At 37.6% G+C, this 6674-nt stretch overlaps 1 non-coding gene across 1 annotated transcript; it reads right to left on the bottom strand.

Annotated features, from left to right (window-relative positions):
• Window positions 1-6330: 6330 nt before the first annotated feature.
• On the bottom strand, window positions 6331-6438 carry LOC130977400 (small nucleolar RNA R71). The gene has a single exon (XR_009085091.1). It is a non-coding gene; the product is annotated as a small nucleolar RNA R71 (small nucleolar RNA).
• Window positions 6439-6674: the final 236 nt, after the last annotated feature.

Raw genomic sequence — 6674 nt, 5'->3', positions numbered from 1 at the left:
TATATGTATACATATGTATACATATGTATATATATATATATATATACATATATATATATATATATATATATATATATTCTCCGATCAGTCTTGGCTTCGCACGCTGAGCCAGGAGCTAGGTATGTTGTATTCTTTGCCTTCTTTTACTCCCTTGCTTATCTTTATTATTTCCTATTAGGTTTCTCAGCACGCAAGTAATCCTATTTTTTGAGCGTTGAGTTTTTTATTTTGCGATTTTGTTTTACCTGTTTTTCAAGGCTCTTAGTATATTTTCCCACTATTATGTATATATATTTTACTGTTTCGAGGTCCGTAACACCATACTACCTCTGTTCTATGACTTAAGCGTAAAACTCTTTGTAGTAGGGTGTTACATTATGGTATCAGAGCGGTTGGTTCCTGTAGAGCCTGAGGACGACTTGATTATGCTTCTGTGCATTCTCTGCATATGTGTCTATGTGCTAGTAGGATATCTAACTGATATAAGTAGCATACATATTCGTGAGCATGCATTTGGGACTCTTAAGCACTAAACTTGAGATATTGAGACTGATCACCTTAATATTAATTATTTGGTGTGAACAGGGATCAAATGTCGACTCGCAGATCCGAGCGAGGTAACTGGAGGAAAAATCCTAGGACGAAACCGATGCGAGGATCCCGAGATGGAAGCTTGGGTGCTGGTACGAGCAACATAGGTCAATACTATAGATCTATGACCCTTTCTGATTTCCTCAAAAGTGGTCCACCCCGATTTAATAGAAATGCCAATGTGTTAAGAGGCTGATTGGTGGTTTCGAGACGTGTAGAGATTTTTATATACTCAGCACATACCGGAAGTACAGTTGGTGGAAATAGTGTCTTACATGTTGGAGGAAGATGCTCAGAATGGTGGCAGGAGTTATATCATACCTTGCAGATGGAGTTAACAGATATCCCTTGAAATAGATTCAAGACAGAATTTTACGGGAAATATTTCTTACATGCATTTCGCATTGCAAATGAGTTGGAGTTAATGCAACTGAGGCAAGAAAATATATCTATTGCTGACTATACCCGTGAATTTGATAACTTATGTCATCTCTCAAAAGTTTGTCAAGGAAATCCAGCTGACTATGAGGCATGAAAGTGTGTTAAATATGAGAAAGGACTTAGAAGAGACATCTTCAACTACGTGAATTCGCAAAGGTTAACGAATTTTCCTGAATTGGTTAAGAAAAGTCAATTCGCAGAAAGTTACTTCATGAAGTCGGCAATGTTACAGGAAGGCTATGGAGAGACTACTCCAGATGAGCCACATAGAGCCGGGCTAGGTGTATGCTACAAGTTCGGGAAGCCGGGGCATATAGCTCGAGATTGTCCACACAAGAAACGCTGGGATGTAGCTGAATCCGATCCTCAAACCTGAGGAAACCGTGAATTAGCAGTTGAGTTTTTAGCTACCTTGCATATCATTAATATGTAATATCCATTTGTGAAGCATAACAAGTTTTGATGATCATGGAGTCCGAGCCGATGGTTGGTCAAAGACTATTAGTTGTTAAGATGAAGTGATACTTAGCTAACCTAGATGAGTGACTAGGTTCTTAAAGGATGAGAATCAGAATGACACAGTGGAAACAGGGTGGATTATACCTAAGGAATTAAAACCGTTGAGAGCTGTGCGGAGTTACCGTTTGAAATCCAGTGATGTTAAAACTTCGAGGAAGAGGAATAGAGTGGATTCAACTTTGAGTTGCTAATGGATTAAGAGACGAGTCAAAGTGAGACCAAATTCCTATACGAGAGAGTTTTCGAAACCATTCTTGAAGATGTACCAGAATTTCCACCTTAAAGAGAGCGTGAGTTTGCGAAAGACTTAATGCCCAAAAGACGGGTCAGTGTTAATTGCACCACAAGTGAAGACATCATTATAATCGGTGAAACTCAGGACCGAGTTGAAGGGAGTACCGGAAGGGTGAATCTAAGTGTTTCTTAACGAGAGCGCGCCAACTAATCTTCACGACTTAATCTAATCTTTCTCTTATAACTTAGATTGAAAACTTTATCTTGAATCTTTTCCTGTACCAGCCCAATTCATCGTTCTTCTGATTTTACTCCTTACTCATATAAAGCTTGCCTCTTTTGAAATAAGCCTGAACTCATCCTAATATAAACACATAAATCTTGAATCCTGGAGACCTGCGGTGCATGGATTTGCTCTCTTATGGGAACTCTCATTTATTTAAAATCCAACTAGAACATCTTTAATTTGACATGCCTTATTCATCCTATTTAATAGCTTTGATTCAAACTCCTCCCTTGAGATGCAACTAGCTTTCTCTCCTGGTGTATTCTATTGGTTCTGTACAACTCTGGCTAACTATATGCAAGACTTTCTTTTGATTTCTTGTGAACACCATTCAAGTTACTCGTTCGTCTCTTTGAACATAATATTTCTTTAAAAAATCAATTCATATTGGATCCTGCGATGCACATAACTCTTAGATGAAATTATTAGAGTGTCAATCCTTTAGAGTAAGACTTTTGAACATGAAAGTAAACCAGTGGCATTACAAGGGAATTCAAAACCTTAATCCTCACCGATTGTATCACTCGTGACTAATGATGAGCGGATAATTTGTACGCTTTTTGGCATTGTTTTTAGTATGTTTTTAGTATGTTTTAGTTAGTTTTTAGTATATTTTTATTAGTTTTTAGTTAAAATTCATTTTTCTGGATTTTACTATGAGTTTGTGTATTTTTCTGTGATTTCAGGTATTTTCTGGCTGAAATTGAGGGACCTGAGCAAAAATCTGATTCAGAGATTGAAAAGGACTGCAGATGCTGTTGGATTCTGACCTCCCTGCACTCGAAGTGGATTTTCTGGAGCTACAAAAGCCCAATTGGCGCGCTCTCAACGGCGTTGGAAAGTAAACATCCTGGGCTTTCCAGCAATGTATAATAGTCCATACTTTGCCCGAGATTTGATGGCCCAAATCGGCATTCCAAATCAGCTCAAGAATGGCCGGCGTTAAACGCCAGAACTGACACAAGGATGGGAGTTAAACGCCCAAACTGGCATAAAAGCTGGTGTTTAACTGCAAGAGAAGTCTCTACACAAAAATGCTTCAATGCTCAGCCCAAGCACACACCAAGTGGGCCCGGAAGTGGATTTTTATGTCATTTACTCATTTTTGTAAACCCTAGGCTACTAGTTCTCTACAATAGGACCTTTTACTATTGTATTTTCATCTTTGGATCTTTGATCATCTTTAGATCTTTGAATCCTTTGATCACGTTTTGGGGGCTGGCCATTCGGCCATGCCTAGACCTTGTTCTTATGTATTTTCAACGGTGGAGTTTCTACACACCATAGATTAAGGTGTGGAGCTCTGCTGTACCTCGAGTATTAATGCAATTACTATTGTTCTAAGATATTCATTCGTACCCAAGAACATGATGAATGTGATGATTATGTGACGCTCATCATCATTCTCACTTATGAATGCGTGCCTGACAACCACTCCCGTTCTACAAGCAAACAAGGCTTGAATGTTTATCTCTTGGATTCCTTAATCAGAATCTTCATGGTATAAGCTAGAATTGATGGCGGCATTCAAGAGAATCCGGAAGGTCTAAACCTTGTCTGTGGTATTCTGAGTAGGATTCAATGATTGAATAACTATGACGAGCTTCAAACTCCTGAAGGCTGGGCGTTAGTGACAGACGCAAAAGAATCAATAGATTCTGTTCCAACCTGATTGAGAATCGACAGATGATTAGCCGTGCCGTGACAGGGTGCGTTGAACATTTTCACTGAGAGGACGGGATTGTAGCCACTGACAACGGTGATGCCCAACATACAGCTTGCCATGGAAAGGAGTAAGAAGGATTGGATGAAGACAGTAGGAAAGCAGAGAGACGGAAGGGACAAAGCATCCCCATACGCTTATCTGAAATTCTCACCAATGAATTACATAAGTATCTCTATCCTTGTTTTATGCTTTATTCATATATCACCCACACCCATTTGAATCTGCCTGACTAAGATTTACAAGGTGACCATAGCTTGCTTCAAACCAACAATCTTCGTGGGATCGACCCTTACTCGCGTAAGGTTTATTACTTGGACGACCCAGTGCACTTGCTGGTTAGTTGTGCGAAGTTGTGTTTATACCATGGTATTGAGCACCAAGTTTTTGGATTCATTACCGGGGATTATTTGAGTTGTGAAAAGTAGTGATCACAATTTCATGCACCAAGTTTTTGGCGCCGTTGCCGGGGATTATTTCGAGTATGGACAACTGACGGTTCATCTTGTTGCTTAGATTAAGTATTTTTTTCTTCAGAGTTCTTAAGAATAAATTTTAGTGTTTCAAGGTGATGTTCTTATCATCACCAAAGCTGATTGATCCTCATCAATTTAGCTCTTGAATGCAATGTCCTGCTGAAGCTTGGCTAGCCATGTCTAATTCCTTTAGACTAAAGCTTTAGACTAACATTGCATGATTCCTGGAATTCTCACTAAGAATTTTGATATCTTCATTTTCTTTTTCACTTAATTTTTGAAAAGTCCAAAAAAGTATAAAATCATAAAAACCAAAAATATTTTGCATGTTTCTTGTTAAGTCTAATGTCTAATTATAAGTTTGGTGTCAATTGCATGTTTCTGTTTTTCTTGCATTTTTCGAATTCATGCATGTGTCTTCATTAATCTTCAAGTTGTTCTTGATGATTTCCTTGTTCTGATCTTTAAATTCTTTTGTCTTGAGTGTTTTGTTGTTTCTCAAATGCATTCTTATTTTGTTAGTGTCAGTAGTATACAAACTGCTAAGTTTGGTGTCTTGCATGCATTGTTATTTGATTTTTGTTGCATTTTGATTATTCCTCATTATTAAAAATCCAAAAATATTTTTAATTTGTGTCTTTTTGAGTCAATAATACAGAGAATTGAAGATCCAGAACATACAGCAGAGGAATTACACAGGAAAACCTGGGCGTTCAAAACGCCCAGTGAGGAAGGCAAACTGGCGTTTAAATGCCATCCAGGGTGCCTGGCTGGGAGTTTAACGCCCAAAAGGGTAGAGCTTTGGACGTTAAATGCCAGAATGTGCACCATTCTGGGCGTTTAACGCCAGGATGGCACAAGAGGGAAGATTTTGTTTTAATGCAGATTTTTTTCAAGTTTTCTAAATTTTTCAAAATCAAATCTTTTTCAAATCAAATCTTTTCAATCATATGTTTTCAAAATCAATTTCTTTCCATTTTCAAAAATACTTGCTATCAATTAATGATTTGATTCAACATTTCAAGTATGTTGCCTTTTCTGTTGAGAAAGGTTTAATGTTTGAATCATATCTTTTCTTGTTAGCCAAGTCATTATTTTTTTTAAAATCAAATCTTTTTAAATTGTTTTTCAAATCATATCTTTTCAATCATATCTTTTTAATCACATCTTTTTCAAAATAGTTTTCAACCATATCTTTTTAATTTCTAATTTCAAAATCTTTTTCAAAAATCACTTGATCTTTTTTTTTCCAATCTTAGTTTTCGAAAATCAATTACTATTTTTCAAAATATTTTTAAAAATCTTTTACTTAATTTTTGAAAATTTCTTCCCCTCTTCTCACATCCTTCTATTTATGGACTAACACTATTCCTCAATGAACAATTCGAACTCCATCTTTCTTGATAAGTTCGAATTCTCTACTCCTTCCTTCTATTTTTCTTTTCCTCTGACACCTCAAGGAATCTCTATACTGTGACATAGAGGATTCCATATTTTCTTGTTCTCTTCTCTTTCATATGAGCAAGAGCAAAGACAAAAGCATTTTTGTTGAGGCTGACCCTGAACCTGAAAGGACCTTGAAGCGAAATCTAAGAGAAGCTAAGGCACAACTCTCTATAGAGGATCTAACAGAAATCTTCAAAGAAGAAGAACCCATGACAGCCGAAAACAACAACAATGCCAACAATGCAAGGAAGGTGCTGGGTGACTTTACTGCACCTACTCCCGACTTCTATGGGAGAAGCATCTCTATCCCTGCCATTGGAGCAAACAACTTTGAGCTTAAGCCTCAATTAGTTTCTCTGATGCATCAGAATTGCAAGTTTCATGGACTTCCATTGGAAGATCCTAATCAGTTTTTAGCTGAATTCTTGCAAATCTGTGACACTGTCAAGACCAATGGGGTTGACCCTGAGGTCTACAGACTTATGCTATTCCCTTTTGCTGTAAGAGACAGAGCTAGGATATGGTTGGACTCACAACCTAAAGAAAGCCTGAACTCTTGGGAAAAGCTAGTCAATGCCTTCTTGGCAAAGTTCTTTCCACCTCAAAAATTGAGTAAGCTTAGAGTGGAAGTCCAAACCTTCAGACAGAAGGAAGGTGAATCCCTCTATGAAGCTTGGGAAAGATACAAACAATTGATCAGAAAGTGTCCCTCTGATATGCTTTCTGAATGGAGCATCATAGGTATTTTCTATGATGGTCTGTCTGAACTGTCCAAGATGTCTTTGGATAGCTCTGCTGGAGGATCTCTTCATCTGAAGAAGATGCCTACAGAAGCTCAAGAGCTCATTGAAATGGTTGCAAATAACCAATTCATGTACACTTCTGAAAGGAATCTTGTGAACAATGGGACAAATCAGAAGAAAGGAGTTCTTGAGATTGATACTCTGAATGCCATACT

This window comes from Arachis stenosperma, chromosome 4 (assembly GCF_014773155.1).
Source record: "Arachis stenosperma cultivar V10309 chromosome 4, arast.V10309.gnm1.PFL2, whole genome shotgun sequence".
In the NCBI taxonomy this organism is placed as follows: Eukaryota; Viridiplantae; Streptophyta; class Magnoliopsida; order Fabales; family Fabaceae; genus Arachis; species Arachis stenosperma.
This window is presented reverse-complemented; position numbering and strand designations above follow the sequence as displayed.